General features: G+C 51.2%; 5 non-coding genes across 5 annotated transcripts; 3 read left to right on the top strand and 2 right to left on the bottom strand.

Annotated features, from left to right (window-relative positions):
- Positions 1–2,025: 2,025 nt before the first annotated feature.
- On the top strand, positions 2,026–2,098 carry trnaf-gaa (transfer RNA phenylalanine (anticodon GAA)). The gene has a single exon. It is a non-coding gene; the product is annotated as a tRNA-Phe (tRNA).
- A 109-nt stretch (positions 2,099–2,207) lies between these two features.
- On the top strand, positions 2,208–2,280 carry trnav-aac (transfer RNA valine (anticodon AAC)). The gene has a single exon. It is a non-coding gene; the product is annotated as a tRNA-Val (tRNA).
- A 5,389-nt stretch (positions 2,281–7,669) lies between these two features.
- Positions 7,670–7,788, top strand: LOC148638021 (5S ribosomal RNA). Its single transcript, XR_015931124.1, has one exon. It is a non-coding gene; the product is annotated as a 5S ribosomal RNA (ribosomal RNA).
- Positions 7,789–13,792: 6,004 nt separating this feature from the next.
- trnap-cgg (transfer RNA proline (anticodon CGG)) lies at positions 13,793–13,864 on the bottom strand. The gene has a single exon. It is a non-coding gene; the product is annotated as a tRNA-Pro (tRNA).
- A 2,117-nt stretch (positions 13,865–15,981) lies between these two features.
- Positions 15,982–16,053, bottom strand: trnap-cgg (transfer RNA proline (anticodon CGG)). The gene has a single exon. It is a non-coding gene; the product is annotated as a tRNA-Pro (tRNA).
- Between the last annotated feature and the right edge of the window lie 357 nt (positions 16,054–16,410).

Genomic DNA, 16,410 nt, shown 5'->3' with positions numbered 1-16,410 from the left:
ATCGACCCTTCGACACTCTGAGTGACAACTCTCTTGCGTGTTTTCTCATATTTATGTAGTTTCCTTGCATGATGCCGGGAACAGCATGGTTGTTCGCTGCCATATAGTAAGGCGGTTAGGGTTCCTGGTTTTCACCCAGGCGGTTCGACTCGGTTTTGCCTCCTGCTTTCCAAAAGATCAGCACCGTGTACGAAAGAGCCGCATTAAAACTACTCGAACGTGCAAAACGTGCGAGAAGAGGGGGCGCTTGTTTCCAACCGAAACTTCTCGCGTGTGAGACGAGCTGATCATCGCTGTGGGAGGGTTACTCTGGTAGACAGGGCTGACCTTCGGCAATAGGATTTATAGTCTCCAAGATGATATTTGCACTTTCTAGAGAGGCGATTTTCTCCACTTCAGTAGCCCGATTTCGTCGATTGCGTGGAGAGGGCTGTAGAATGTGGCGCCGCCTTTCCTGCTCCGTCCATGACAGGCGTGCTGGTCTCTGGAGAGAGAGCACGGTCCATCAGCGCACTCCAATAAAGGCACTGGAAGCAGCTGAATCGCATTGGCGAAGCTCAGCACTGGGCCGCTGGGCACGTCTTACCACCGTTTCCATAGTGTAGTGGTTATCATGTTCGCCTCACATGCGAAAGGTCCCCGGTTCGAAACCGGGCGGAAACAGACATCTTTTGTCGCCAGGCACAAAAGGGGATTGGGGATTCGTCGAGCGCTGTGATCGAACAGACCCACTCACCTCTTAGTGTGGCGGGATCTGCACAGTGCATGTCGCAGCGCTTCCTGCTTTCACTTCAATGTGCTTCCTGATGTCGAGTCGTGTGCCGTGCGGAGGCTCTGAAAGCGAGAGCAATGAAAAGGTGCACGACGCTGTGAAAGAAAACAGAGAAGTGAAAGGCAGTCATTTCTCTAAGGAGGTGAAAGAAGAGCTACTCCCCGTCGGGGAATCGAACCCCGGTCTCCCACGTGACAGGCGGGGATACTTGCCACTATACTAACGAGGAAGACATCGCTCTCTCCAACCCCCGGCATCGTGTCCCGACCCAGCATGCTGGAAGCCGACGCGTGCTGTGATCCCTTTACGGAGCAGAAATGACAACCGAGGAGCCGAGAGATCATTTCAGCATTTCGCGTCTGAACGGAAAACACAAACGACCAACTCGGAATGACTTGCCTTTGACGCTTTTCAAAGCGTTCTTTGTGCACGACGACTGCGCCGCCTAGCAGATACAAATGGGTTGTACAACTTTGAACTAGCAAATGGAAGAGGGCTAAGCCCCCTCTCTTTTAGCCCAGGTTCGATCTGTCTCCCAGAATCACCAGGGCGCACACACACACACACCCGTGCCGTTGAAGTGCTCTGCTTCATTTCTAAGGGCAACTCAGCATTCACTCCTACCCCGAGTGCAGAAAAGACAGCATCCACAGCAACAACAGCTCAGGTCTCTGCACAGGAGCTAAGCTGCCCTCATCTCCTCTGCTCTGCGGCTCCTGCGGAGTGGAGTCCTGCATGGAGCCGTGTTTGCAGGCGGCGGCTCCCCGCACCCTGTCTGTGCGTCGTGTCCAAGAGCTCCTTGGAGGAAGAGAGAGCCCTCCCACTCGGGGGCTTTTCCACGGTCTGTGTGAGGAGGGGCGGGTGTGTCCAGTAGCTTATCGAGCGGAAGCCTGGGGCGGCGGAGAGCTGTGATCGTGCAGACCTTGAGGTGTCACCTCTTTGTCTGCTTTCCCGCCCCCCCTCCGCCCAAGCTCTGCTCCAAAGTAGCCCGGCAACCCCTCACACCTGCACGTGTCACAACCTAAGGTGCGGTCATGAGACACCCATGGGGTGTCGTTCTGTTCTTGCTAATTGTTTCCTGCCCGTCGCAGGCAGTAGTCCATGCGAGGAAGATTTGCTGGACAGAGCTCAGAGGGCGCAGCTGGGTGGCTTTCCTTCTGAGTGACGTTCCTGCAACACTCTCCCGCTACTCTTGGTGCGCTCATGCCACAACACAGGAAGGCTGGAGCAGGTGGCTGAGGTCTTTGCGCACCGCCGAAATAGCTCAGTTGGGAGAGCGTTAGACTGAAGATCTAAAGGTCCCTGGTTCGATCCCAGGTTTCGGCATTTTGTTTCATCGCGCCCTTTGTTCCTCTCTCCAGTGCCCCCTCCCTAAAGTGACGCGTCCCTTTCTCAGCCCGAAACGCAAGCGAGACACCAGCAGCAGTCCCTGCAGGTTTCCGTAGTGTAGCGGCTATCACGTTCGCCTAACACGCGAAAGGTCCCCGGTTCGAGACCGGGCGGAAACAGCCTCGTTTTGCACGCTCCTGTACTTCACAGAGGTCTTGAGCGACCGGTCATTTGTTCCCAATGTATTTCCGGTGCCTTCGTGCACTCTTGTACCAAACGCACGTTCCTTCTGTACGCGGAGCCGATCATTTGCAATTGGGCTGTGCCGACAGACCAGGACGAGCTCTGTCGGCTCAAAAGCAGCGCAGGACCTGCAAGAACAACAGAAAGATTAGCATCCAGCGGGGGCCTCTTAGTGAGCCCAAGAGCTCATCAAGAATCGGCTCCAGCAACAGGGCTGGGTGCATTGTTCCATTCTCCGCCCACTCTCGGTGTAAACAAGTCCCTCCTGGTCTCTGCTTGAAATGCACTTTCCTGCGTTTGCTTTGGTGTAACTGGCTTCCCCTGCATGGGCGAATGTGAAGAAGATCCTTAGTAAGTCATTGAAGAAAACCGAGAAGAGGTCGGAGTGGCCTCTGTCGTTCATCAACGATCCAGTCAGGCAGTACTCCTCTGTAAAGCGCCGTTCGTTCACATCGATTGGCTTTTTTTTTGCCTTCATTCGTGCAAGTAGTAAAAGCAGACACCCCTTTAGGGAGCCTGTCAGCACCCGGCGTTTTCACCTTCTGTAAGCTCTCCATAGCCTCTCAGCTCTTCTACTGTCAAATCCCCCTCAAGTACTTCCCTATCTTCTTCACTCAAAACGTTTTCTAGCTTTGAGGTAAAAAAATGAATTTCTTCATCCTTTACCTCTGTAGAGCTGTACAGTCTTGAGTAGAAGTGTCACGCCCTCTGCAGCCAGAGGGCGGTCCTTCTCTGTCCTGTCCCTAGTTTCTGGTCTGCTGTCCTTCCTGTCCCTCTCTTTCCCTTGGCTAAATATTTCAGGGTCTTGCACTCTGTCCTCGGTCAGCACTAACGTTCGGATGTCCTGAGACACGCCTAGCACCAGGGCGCCCCACGTCCGCTCCCTGAGGGCACAGGTTTCTATACGGCATTCCTGAACTCTTTGCACTAATGAGCCCGGGCCTTTTTCCCGTATCGCCGCTAAGCATATGGGTCTTTTTCCGCCCTCCTGCTCCCCACGGTTAGTCCCCTTGGACGTCCGTGACAAGAAGGCCTCGATGCAGGAGAGGATAGCACTCGGCTCTGTTCTCTCTCTTCCCTCCTCATCAACTACACTTTCCATGACAGACTTGGAGCCTACCACTTTCCTGAAAAAGAAGCAAGTACACTTCTCATTTTCTTCCAAGAACTGCACTCTGCTTCTTAACAGCACTCCTCGACTACTTTCTTCCGCTATGCTCCGGACATCCTTTTTTAAAAGGGTGATATCCTCGAGCACATCCAAGCCACTGTCTCGTGTAGAGACGCTGCAGCTGCCTCTGTTTCCTGGCTAGCACTCTTCTCCGTCTGGCAGCAGCCTTCCTTCCCTCATCCATGAAAAAGGCCTTTGTCCTCACCTTCACCTCCTCCCACCACTCTCCTACTGACTCGTACAGACACTGCAAGGACAGCCACTGTGATAGTTTCTCCTTGTAGCGGGATACTACCCCCTCATTCTCTAGCAGCTTTGTGTTGAGTTTCCAGAGGCCTGGGCCAAAGACAGTCCCGCCCTGGAGTTCCACTCTACACCCTAAAGCCTGATGATCTGAGAAGAGGACAGGCTGAAGAGTGACCCCAACAACTTTCACTCTCTCTGAGACAAAGCAATAGTCAATTCTGGAGCTGCTATTCCTCCCTGACCATGTATATCCTGCTATTGTGGGATATATACATCTATATGTGTCTGAGAGTTTAAAGTCTTGAACTAAGTTTTGCAGGGCTAGTGAGCTGGAATCCAATTTTATCGGAGAGCTAGACTGCCTATCTGTGTGCTCTAAGATACAATTAAAATCCCCTCCCACTATCACGTCTGTGCTACATAACAATAGGGGAGAGAGTGCTTTGAGTAGCTCCACCCTTCCTCCAACGTCAGTAGGACAATACACATTGATTAGACGCAGGTTAACGGTCCCCCATTCCACATCCACACACAGCAACCTGCCATCTATGACCCTCTGAATACTTTTCAATTTGAATGCCCATCCTTTGAAAAGAATGGCCACGCCAGAGGTTCTGTTGTTATTGTCCCCTGACCAATCAGAAGGCCCTTTATCCCACCTATCTTCAAAGCTTTTATACCTCTCTTGATTTACTTCTTTTTCTTTTTCTTCTTACCAATTTCCTGCCAGCCATCCTCTGAATGAGCCTTCATCAGGGTGGCAGCAGTAATAGCGTTCACGGAGTCCATTTCAGGGAAGGGGGTAGAGGGAGGGGTGCAGGGGTTCCAGCTGTCCCCATCACCATGCTCTCCTTCCTCCTCGCTCGGGGAGAAAACAGAGTCATTTTTCCTTTTCCTCAAGTCCAGCTCCTGGGAGCACTGAGGGGAAAGGGGTGCAGCCGATGCACCAGTCTCCTCTTCCCCCTCACCCACCAGCTGCTGCAGATCCTCCGTGATGGACTGGATGGAGGAGAGGAGGGCATCTGTAGGACTTGCAGAGTCTGAGAAAAGCAGCTCTGCTGAATCCTGGGTATCCTCGCTGGACCCGCTTCACCGGGGGGCCCCACACTGGCCCTCGTTCTGAGGAGCAGGAGTGGGGGAGGGGTCCTCGCTGTTCTCGGGGGTTTTCAAACCCTCGTGCTTGTCTGGTGCAGTCTGCAGTTGTGGGGGCGTAGTGGATTTCTCTTCCACCGGCCCCGGAGCCACAGCAGGACTGATCCTGGCTGGAGGCTGAGAGTCTTTGTCCAACAAGGGTTCTTTGTTTGACTTGTTGTTTGCTTTGGATTTTCAGGCCGGTTTGGCTGAAACAAGCACTGCCTCATCCTTTCTCATTTTGAGTTTATTGGCGTAGGCGTGAGGGCAGTTCTTAAAAACGTGTCCTTCCGAGCCACATAAATTGCAATTTGGCAGCATTGAACAGTCAGAGGATAAATGTCCCTGTTTGCCACAGGTCTTGCAGCATTTCACAGTGCAGGACAATGCCAGGTGTCCCACAGCACCACAGCGCTGACACACCTTTGGTTGTCCCACATAAAAAACATAGCCATTGCAGGTGCCCAGCCGGATTGTAGAGGGCAGGTGCCTTAAGCCTCCATTTACATTGTCCGGTAGCAAACGAACCTCGAATTTCCTTGCCTCCTGTTTTTATACTGTCAACATCTCTAACCTCAGTTCCATGGTGGACGGTGCAGTACTGGTTAAGCCAGGTTTGAATGTCCTCCGTCTTTGCCAGATTCGAGAACATAACAACATGCACTGTTTTCCTCTCTCTCTGTGTCAGAGGCTGCAAGTTGATCTTCTCAAGGGCAGGAACTTTCCCTCTTTTTGCCTCAAACACATCCACACATCGTTCAAACAGAGAATAGGTAGCAAAAACAACCTCAAATGCTTTCTGACCTGGGAGAGCGAAGATGAAATCCAAGTGCCGAGGTTCAAAGCCAAGTTCCTTCTGCAACACTTTTCTACTGAACTGCATGCGATCCATGAAGAGGTCATCCAAAACCTCAAAACGCACAGCATTCTTGCGGGATCCAAAAGTTGCCATTTCGTAAACTGCAAAACAAACACTGCTTCCACAAAACAAGCAAACAATCCAACTACTCCACCTACAGGATGATCAAGGTATCTCCACTGCCAGGTAAGTATAAGTTATATAAGGCCCTGCAAGCGGCCCGGACCCACAGCACAAAGTGCGCAGCCTAGCCCAGCTCCTCGCCCCGCACGCCACTGCCTCCTGCTGGGCCCACTCTTTCGCACACTCACACGCCACACTAACACTCAAAAGGGTGGGCAAAACGAGAAAACGAGCACGCCGTTTCCTACACATCTGCAGTCGCCAATGCGCATTCGCTGCATGTCCCGGGATGCAATTCGGCCTCATTTGCATAACACCAGACCCACAAATCGCTACGCAGGCTCGCATCGTGCGCCTGCCACGCACCGAACAAACACTGGAGCCTTTTCAGCAATTTCCAAAAAATGGGCCTGCTCGCCTGCCCACAAGGCTCCGTCTCTTACCCGCTCTCCAGAGCCTGCTGCCTTCTGTGCTGTTCTCTCGGCACCACTGCAGCGCACACAACACGCTCCGCCGCAGGGAAGGCTCGCTCCGTGTGCACACGTCCTTTCAATGCCAGTTCAACAAGTGCTCCGCATTAGCGGCGTCAGGGCTCCGGCGTGTCACACCTCACCTCACCTCGCACAGCCCCCTCTTCGAATGTCTGGCGCTGGGCATGCCCCACTCTCCTCCACCTTATCTTATCGCGTGTGACCACCGACAATGGCCACAATGTCGGGGAATGGCACCTGTAAAGTGTTAATTGGGGCACAGGAACAGCCCGTCTCGTCCTGGGGGCCGGCTTCAAAGACAATAAAGCAAACACAGCGTGGCGGGGGAAGAAGACGACACGACACATGCAGGTACATTCAGCTCCGGCGGGAACGAGTCATTTGTCGGTCTTTTCAAGTGCTGGGAGCCGAGTAATCCTTCGCTTGTATCGTTTCTCCCCTGTGACTAGATCTCACCCTGCGACTCTCGACTGGGCTCACCCACGGCAGCCCAGCAGGTGTGAGCCTAGCCGGCACCCGGATGGGAGATTCCCCCCGGAAAAGCTCAGGTTGCTGCTGCTCCTGCAAGAGGTGTGACTGGGACCAGTAGGGAGCGCTCACCCTGCGGTTTGTGTGGCTTTCTTATGCCCCAGCATCCTGATGGCGACCCTCCTTGGCCATTAAGAAATCCCAGGGCGTCTCTCAAAAAGAGCCGCCGGGGGTGTCACTCTGGTGTTAGTGTTCCCCTTTACCAATCAGTCGGGGTCTCCTCCTAATCCCCGTCTCATATGTAACAATCAATGACGAGGCCCCCCTGTCCCGCGATATTGTATTTGTCCCCTGGCCGCTGGCTGGCGCCGTGAGATTTAGTACTCGCGCAAGAGAGCGCGAACGCGGTCCCCTGCCCCCCACAAAGTGTGCGCTCCAGGTTCCCTCTCGGGGCTCTGCAACACAGCGGAAAGGCAGCGAGAAGGAGCCTCTTGCTCTGACGCCGCAAGGCCACAAGAGGGCGGAGGCGCAGAGCGCCCGGCCGACATGTTGGACTGGTGTGCTTTATGTGCTGAAATAAACACGCGACAGCCCAGAAATGTTTTGAGTGCTGTGCACTGGAGGTTTTTGTCTTGTGAAGACTTGCCTTGTTCTCCTCCAGTGCGGGACAAGCCAACACAAGGGAGCACATTCGCCAACATCCAGGTATGCAATGTGATTTGGAAAGCAGCTCCTTTCCAAAGAGTTGCACACGAACGATCCTTCAGTCCCGCTCGGGGGGCACGGAGCCCCAGCCACACACAGCTTCAAGTAGCGAGTCAGGCACCATAGCTTTCGCTTGTGGCCACACCACCCTGAATGTGCCCGATCTCGTCTGATCTCTGAAACTAAACAGGGATGGGCCTGGTTAGTACTTGGATGGGAGACCGCCTGGGAATACCAGGTGCTGTAAGCTTTTAAGCGCAGGAGGCGCCCTATCCCCGCTCGCTCGCTCATTCCCCTGTTCACACGTGCAGTGCGGCTTGTCCGTCTGTTTATTTGTCAGCTTTGGCGAGACACGGGTGCTTGTGTATTAGCGTGAGCGTTTTTTATTCTGATCATGAACAGTTTTACAAGTCCGCAAAGGATCGAGGAAAGGTTTATCGCCAGCTGAAAAGAGACACAGCGCTTCGGCTGTGGAGACTTGTTCGGCTGGCGTTCGGGGAGTCGCGTTTTTCAGAATTGTATTGAGATCGTTTTCCACAGAGCTCAGATGTCAAAGCACAGCAGCAGCTCTCCACAGCGATCCTCTATAGCGCCCTTTCAGCTCCGTCCTCATTGGAAGCAAGAGTGAAAAGCTGAAGTGAAATAGAGCGGGGACGAAGGCAGTGAAGAGAGAGAACGTGGGAAGAAGAGAAAAACGCAAGGGAAAAAAACCAGCGTCGTAAAAGAGGTGACGGAGCTGTCCTCTCTATAAGAAGGAGAAGAAGAAGAGGATTTGTTTGTCTTTAGTAAGACTTTGTTTTTTGTGAATTTTTGTGTTTTTTTTGGTGTTTTTTGTTTTTGATTTTTGAAGCCCTCCCCTTCAGCCTAGCTCTGTTTGGGGAGGGGAGAGACTTTTGGTTTTTTTTTTGTTGCTTTTTTGTTGCTTTCTGAGTCCTGTTTGTGTTTTAATGGAAGGAAAAAACATGGAGGCAGAGAATGTTATTGTAGTGGAGGAGGAGAGTGGTGTAGGAAAGAGAAGGATGAGGAATTCGGACCGACCCCCCCGGCGGCTTTTTGCAAGGGCGCATACTGTTGTGGTGGATGTGAGCGGCGTGGAGAAACCGTCTGCGGGTGCTATTATCGCAGCTGTGCACGGCGTCTGTGGGGAGGGCTCTCTTTTTGCCTGCCACCCCCGGACGCCAAAAGAGTTTGAACTGACTCTGGACTCAAAGGAACATGCAGACGCGGTGGCTGTGGGGCTGGATGTGCAGGGCACACCCTGCTACTGCCGCTGGCTGGAGCGGAAGGAGGTAGTGGTGTCCTTCCTCCATTTCCCGGCATATATCTCAAACGAGACTATCAAGGAGAAGCTGAGTAGCTGGGGGGTGAGAGTGATTTCGGACATCAGGATGCGCCACTACCCTGGGACCACCATTGCTGATGGCATGAGGTTTGTTCGGATTCGCTTTCCCGAGCATGTACAGATGCAGCCATTCAAAATGGGTGAGGTATTTCGCGGCATACCCCGGTGGGCGTGTCGCGGTATCACGCGGTATCACGCAGTTCACGTGTGTCACGTGACTAACTATCCGGCGTCGCCTTGTAAAACCGCCAGGGGGAGCTTAACCTCTCATGTACAGCATTTGAGCCTTTAATTTTGAACTGTGTATTACAGCATGTTAATCATCAGTCATTAAAATGTTGGTATATTTTATGAAAGCAAGATTGCTCAGTTGGACAAAAGTACACAACCTACCTTTATCAGAAATATATATGCATCAAAGCCTTTACTGAAGATATTACTAATAGTATTAATAATGGATGACCTTGGACAAGCTGTATACTCAAAGTATAATTTCTTTAGCACATTTGTACAAGCACTTGGAATCTGTCCAAGCCATACTTTGTCAGGCATTTTGTTTTACTTCAACGGGCATAAAAACTTCCTTGCTTTTAACAGGGCGTTTCATAATTTCTAACTACGAAAATGATTTAAAATGCGACACCTATCATGAAAAGAAAAAAATACACACCAGTATTCCATTTCTCCCTAAACATTGTAAGCTTCGAAGTCTTTAACTAACGTGATACCGGAGTCAACAAGCATACTTTTAGAATTTGATTAAAAGGGAATATAATATGGAATCGCGTATCTCAAGAAATTAATAACGATATAATTATATTCATGTTGCAAAAGAACTGCAACGGACATAAAAACTCCCTTGCATGGTTTCATTACGACCAGAATCGGTCTTGAGATATTTTTAACTTGATTTACAGTTTTTGAGAGGTATGTCTTAACACCGATACTACAGTGCTTAAGTACTGCTCACGTTTATGTTTCTAGGTTTATATTATGCATTTCATACGGTCAAATTACTTTTGAGCAACTAATAAGAAGCGCGAAACGGTATGCGTTTTACTTTCGTTTTGTGCTGGAACCCGTGGATTGATTAGAGATATCAAGTACATACAAGTCATTTTTTAAATGTTGTAGTTCGTCTTGAAAAAATGTTACGAGTACATCATCTATCAACAATCACACAGGTTCTGTTTCCATATTGCGGATTTTGGTTAGGTATTATCAAATCCGATGGCGCTGTTAGTTTACTGAGTCCCATGTCACATGGTCTGTGATTGAAACCTGTAAAACTGGTTTAATTCATCACAGCCAGCACTCTTCAGGTGTGAGGGTCAAGGGGACAAGGGGATCGTGAGCTGTGTCTAGGTGAATGGTTCCCTCACGAGCTTCTTTCCAGTGACCTTGCCTGGGGGCACCGCCACCTCGTTGATCTACCAATATGCTGACGACACCAGACTGACGTTGGCGGAGATCTCGGCCATTTTAGAGGTGGTGCAGGCCTACTGCGCTGCCTCGGGCGCCAAGGTAAACTTGGAGAAGTCTGAGGTCATGCCGGTGGGGAGGGCAGACCTTGCCCCGCTCTTCGGCTACCCTTTCAGGGTTGAGACGGGTCACCTGAAGGTCCTTGGCGTCTACATTAACGCTGATGAGCAGGCCACTGGGCTTCTCCTGTGGAAGGAGAAGCTCATTAAGATGAGGGCCAATTAAATCGGTGGAGACACAGGTCCCTGACCCTAAAGGGAAGGGTCCTGCTCGTTAACACACTGTGCCTGTCCCTCTTGTGGTACCCATTGTCTGTGATGCCTCTTCCTGAACGGGTAGAGAATGAGATTAGGCAACTGGTGGTTGGATTCGTGTGGGAGGGGAAGCCTCCGCGGGTCACTCATGACATCCTTATTGGGGAAATCTCCAGGGGTGGGCTGAAGCTGTGTGATGTAGGCCTGAAGCTGAAAAGCTTTAGGCTGAAAGTAGTGAAGAAGTTCCTTGACCTGGATAATGTCAGCATTTGGAAGATTGGTATGGCAAGCTACCTCGAGACTTGCGGGGGCTTGGGGCAGGAGACCCTCCTGGTGAGGCTCACTCCGGGGTTGATAAAACATCTGCCCTCCTTTTACAGGGAGGTCCTGCTGGCGAGGGGGTAGTTCATGTCCCAGCATGTCTCCTACACGCCGGAGACCCGGGCCCAGCTTCTGGAACAGGCTCTGTTCCTCAACCCCCTGCTGGTGTCTCGATGGAACAGGCAGCTCTACGGGGCTGGCATATCCAAGGTCAAGGATCTTCTTTATGAAGTAAAGGACGGATTTCTGCCCACCCAGGCTATTGTCGACGCTGTGCGAGAGGTCGACGACGAGCTGCCTGTCAGTAAGATCCGTCAGGATTACGAGCAGCTCAAACTCGGTCTCCCGGACAGTTGGCTGGAGAAGCTCCATCTACAAGACGGGGCAGCAGGCCCGGGCTGGCCGGAGCTGAGGGTGAAGTGGGGGGACCGTGGGGTGGACCTCCTGGGGTGCACCACCAGCATGTTCTACAGGCTGATGATGGCGAAACGCTTCAGAGTGCCGGTCTCAGAGGTGTTCTGGGGTAAGATCTTCCCCCAGCTCGAGCCAGGGCGTACTTGATGGTTCTGCTGGATTGTCTGTTTCGCTCTGTTCGAGGAGCTGTTCTTGACGGGGTGCCCTAGAAAGAGCTGTTCCTCTTTGGGTACCGCGGGTCTGAGGGGGGGGGGGGTTAATGCCATTTTAGTGAACCTCCTCCTCAGCCTAACGAGGACAGCTGTCTGGGAGAGGAGGAACCTCATGATGTACAATGGCCTGAAGCCAGACCTTGTCAGGCTGTACATTGCCAGGGTGAAGGGCTGCTTCTCTTTCGGCCTGGACTACTGCAGGGCTGAAAGGCAGATGGCCGACTTTCGCAGGATCTTCTTAAACAATAACATCTTTGTGGACCTGCGGGAGGAAGGCTTGTACTTCCGGCTCTGAGATGGGGGTGTCTTTGAACAAAAGACACACACGGCTCCACCCTTTTCCACCCCTGAATAGAATTGGACAGTTGAATAGCATTTAATTCACATCGAATAGCATTGGTCCCTGACTAGCATTGGTGAAGCTCAGCAGTGGGCCACTGGGCACAATTTCCCACCGTTTCCATAGTGTAGTGGTTATCACGTTAGCCTCACACGTGCAATGTCCCCAGTTCAAAACAGAGCAGCTTTTTTTGTTGCCACGCACACTGTTTGGGGATTCGCCTATGCGCTGTGATCGAACAGACCCACTCACCTCTTAGTGTGGCGGGATCTGCACAGTGCATGTCGCAGCGCTTTCTGCTTTCACTTCAATGTGCCTCCTGATGTCGAGTCGTGTGCTGTGCAGAGGCTCTGAAAGCGAGAGCAATGAAAAGGTGCACAGTGCTGTGAAAGAAAACACAGAGAAGTGAAAGGCAGTCCTTTCTCTAAGACGGGGGTAAAGTTAGCTTGAAGTTCGAAAACGATTTTGGCACGCCTGTAGTGCTTTCGGGAAATCTCTTAGAGTTACAAAAACACTTGCTTTGTGTATAAAATGCATTGTGAATGCTTTCTCAGCCTTCACTTTGTCATTTTTATGACTTTTTTTTACCACGCTCAAATATTGTTTTGTCCATATCTTCACAATGGAAGCACAGAACGTCTTCAAACCAAATGCATTTAAAAGACCACAACTTCTGGAAATTTCCACATTCTCTACATCAAACTTTCAGTGAGCTAATTTAGTTTTTCATTGATGCATAATTATGCACTAACTGGAACCCGGGGGACCGCTGTGTGCACATGTTCACAATGCGAGAAATACTGTTCAATACGGCTTAATGCGAAAAACCCGTATATTACCTTAGGAAGCAGAACAGTGCAGTCTCCAATTACCCAGACTGTAAGATGACAAGATGAGTTGATGAAAAGAGCACAAAAGTTCAGCTCGTACAATAGGCAACGAAGGTCCCAGCGTCGTCATCGCACTTGAAAGGACTGCCTTGCAGACCAAGGGCAGTGGGCAGTGCCCGGTAAGAGGGGCAGAGGCGGTAAGACATGATGCCGAGAAGCATGAACCAAGGGGGATGAGCTCAAATGGTAGAGCGCTCGCTTAGCATGCGAGAGGTAGCGGGATTGATGCCCGCATCCTCCAGGTCTGAGTTTAGAGCTCCAGGAGCCTGGTGCTCTCATTTAGCCTCTGTGACTTCTGACAGGTGCTCCTCCGTTGCGGAGAGAATGTCCTTCAATTGTCAAGCGTTGAAGGGCCACACCTCCTTCCCAACCTCAGTCTGCACTGAGTGCGTCTCCGGCATTTTCTCGTCCAATTTGTCAGCTTAGCAAGTGAAAAGTATATCCGAGTGAAAACAGTGCTGATAATACTCTCAGGAATTGTTAGAAGACGTGCTTTTGATCATCGATTGCTTAACAATCACATTCGTTCGACTTTAGCAATCAAGCTCGTAGTTTTCCTTCAAATCTTGAAAGCTCTCAGTGAGAACATCATAGGCTGCAGGACGCCCCGTAACTTGATTACTTCAACAGAAAGAAGAGCAGACAGCTCCACAAATATGCGAGGCGCATAGAGCGCAAGGCGAGCCGCACACGTTTCAGTGGCTGAGAGAGGGCAGTTTTTGCTTCTGCATTTCCCAAGTAAGGACGCATGACAACAAGCGATCGCGGTGCTCATCTACGACATAGTGGTGATGAGTTTTCAGTACGTGTTCTTCTGAACGAGCAATGAGGTTGCCGCCTCGGACAGCTGACTGCACGCTCTCATTGTGCCACGTGATGAGAATTCACCAGGCTCGTTCAGTCATTAGTCACATTCCATCGTTTGCCATAAGCAGACGCTGCGAAGTGATGTGGATATCAGTTCCCAGTCTTGTGGAAGAGGAGGAAAAGAGCACACAAGGGCTCGTCCGGGAGTTGAACCCGGGACCTCTCGCACCCGAAGCGAGAATCATACCACTAGACCAACGAGCCACAGCAGCACTTTCCATTTCAATCTGTCAGCGAGCTTGAGGATGGGGGAGAGGCGTCATTCGCTCGTCCAGTCAGACCTTCATCAATAAGTCAAGAAAGCCGCAATTACACGACTGCCTTGTAGACGAAGGGAAGTGAACTGTGCCCGGTAAGAGGGGAACAAGCGGCACTAGGTGACGCCGAGGCATAAGCCCCAGCGAGGGGGGTTGGTTTGTATGGTACAGCGCTTGCTTTGCATGTGGGAAGTAGCAGGATCAATTCCCGCATCCTCCAGGTGTGTGCTTAGAGCTTGATGTGCCAAAAGGTGTCCTTTAGCCTGTGGTCACGCCTTGCATGGAGAGCATCGTGCAGCTGTCAAGCGTTTCGCAGCCACACCCCCTTTTCATCTTCTCTCTGGCTTAAGCGTCTCCGCCACTCTCTCTTGACATTTCATGTCAGCTTGTCAGAAGTCCGAGTGACATTTTTAATGGCTGAGTGAGGGCACGATGCTGAAGCAGAGAGGCCACTTCAGCCAGAGAGACTTGTGCTAGGTGAGATCTGAAAGACGGACTCACAACAGAAACAGACCAAAAATGTATGGGTGAGATCAAAAGGCAAATGCAACATTCAGCAGAGGGCGTCTAAAGATTAGGGAACGGGCGACTGAAATCCATGTGAGGCAAACTTTCCAGTGTGTGTCCTGCAGCTGGGTTTGTTGGTGTAATTGGTAGTGCGTCAGTCTTGTCATCTGAAGGGCCTGAGTTTGATCCTCACACGGGGCAGGGCTGCTTCCTCTCTTGCTCTTTTCAAACACTTGCGGCAAATTTTTGCTCATAACCACGTCTGGAATGCGTGACCTTTACATGGGCGAGAAGCAACGCCGCATCCCTTTTCTAAAGAACATTCACATTCAGAAATAAGTCAAGAAATTTGCCATTACTTTCGCTCGCACTGCTGTCAGCCTGCCCATGTTGACCAAAGAAAGATTCACTCGGCGTCAACATGACAGAACAGCGATCACTTGAAAACAATGTTCCACACTCCGTAAGCAAGAACTTCAGTGTTTGCAGTCACCCGATATGCCGATAGTCAAAGGAGCGCAAAACACGAAGCGTCAAAAGACAAGATGAGTTGATGGAAAGAGCGTTGAATTGATGAGCACAAAAGTTCAGCTCGTACAATAGGCAACGAAGGTCCCAGCGTCGTCATCGCACTTGAAAGGACTGCCTTGCAGACCAAGGGCAGTGGGCGGTGCCCGGTAAGAGGGGCAGAGGCGGTAAGACATGATGCCAAGAAGCATGAATTGAGGGGGATGAGCTTAAATGGTAGAGCGCTCGCTTAGTATGCGAGAGGTAGCGGGATTGATGCCCGCATCCTCCAGGTCTGAGTTTAGAGCTCCAGGAGCCTGGTGCTCTCATTTAGCCTCTGTGACTTCTGACAGGTGCTCCTCAGTTGCAGAGAGAATGTCCTTCAATTGTCAAGCGTTGAAGGGCCACACCTCCTTCCCAACCTCAGTCTGCACTGAGTGCGTCTCCGGCATTTTCTCGTCCAATTTGTCAGCTTAGCAAGTGAAAAGTATATCCGAGTGAAAACAGTGCTGATAATACTCTCAGGAATAGTTAGAAGACGTGCTTTTGATCATCGATTGCTTAACAATCACATTCGTTCGACTTGAGCAATCAAGCTCGTAGTTTTCCTTCAAATCTTGAAAGCTCTCAGTGAGAACATCATAGGCTGCAGGACGCCCCGTAACTTGATTACTTCAACAGAAAGAAGAGCAGACAGCTCCACAAATATGCGAGGCGCAGAGAGCGCAAGGCGAGCCGCACACGTTTCGGTGGCTGAGAGAGGGCAGTTTTTGCTTCTGCATTTCCCAAGTAAGGACGCATGACAACAAGCGATCGCGGTGCTCATCTACGACATAGTGGTGATGAGTTTTCAGTACGTGTTCTTTTGAACGAGCAATGAAGTTGCCGCCTCGGACAGCTGACTGCACGCTCTCATTGTGCCACGTGATGAGAATTCACCAGGCTCGTTCAGTCATTAGTCACATTCCATCGTTTGCCATAAGCAGACGCTGCGAAGTGATGTGGATATCAGTTCCCAGTCTTGTGGAAGAGGAGGAAAAGAGCACACAAGGGCTCGTCCGGGAGTTGAACCCGGGACCTCTAGCACCCGAAGCGAGAATCATACCACTAGACCAACGAGCCACAGCAACACTTTCCATTTCAATCTGTCGCGAGCTTGAGGATGGGGGAGAGGCGTCATTCGCTCGTCCAGTCAGACCTTCATCAATAAGTCAAGAAAGCCGCAATTACACGACTGCCTTGTAGACGAAGGGCAGTGAACTGTGCCCGGTAAGAGGGGAACAAGCGGCACTAGGTGACGCCGAGGCATAAGCCCCAGTGAGGGGGGTTGGTTTGTATGGTACAGCGTTTGCTTTGCATGTGGGAGGTAGCAGACTCAATTCCCGCATCCTCCAGGTGTGTGCTTAGAGCTTGATGTGCCAAAAGGTGTCCTTTAGCCTGTGGTCACGCCTTGCAGGGAGAGCATCGTGCAGCTGTCAA

The sequence above is a fragment of the Lepisosteus platostomus genome, unplaced genomic scaffold, assembly GCF_059453375.1.
Source record: "Lepisosteus platostomus isolate fLepPlt1 unplaced genomic scaffold, fLepPlt1.hap1 Scaffold_100_H1, whole genome shotgun sequence".
NCBI lineage: Eukaryota > Metazoa > Chordata > Actinopteri > Semionotiformes > Lepisosteidae > Lepisosteus > Lepisosteus platostomus.
The sequence above is the reverse complement of the archived record's forward strand: the minus strand, read 5'-3'. Positions and strand labels throughout refer to the sequence as shown.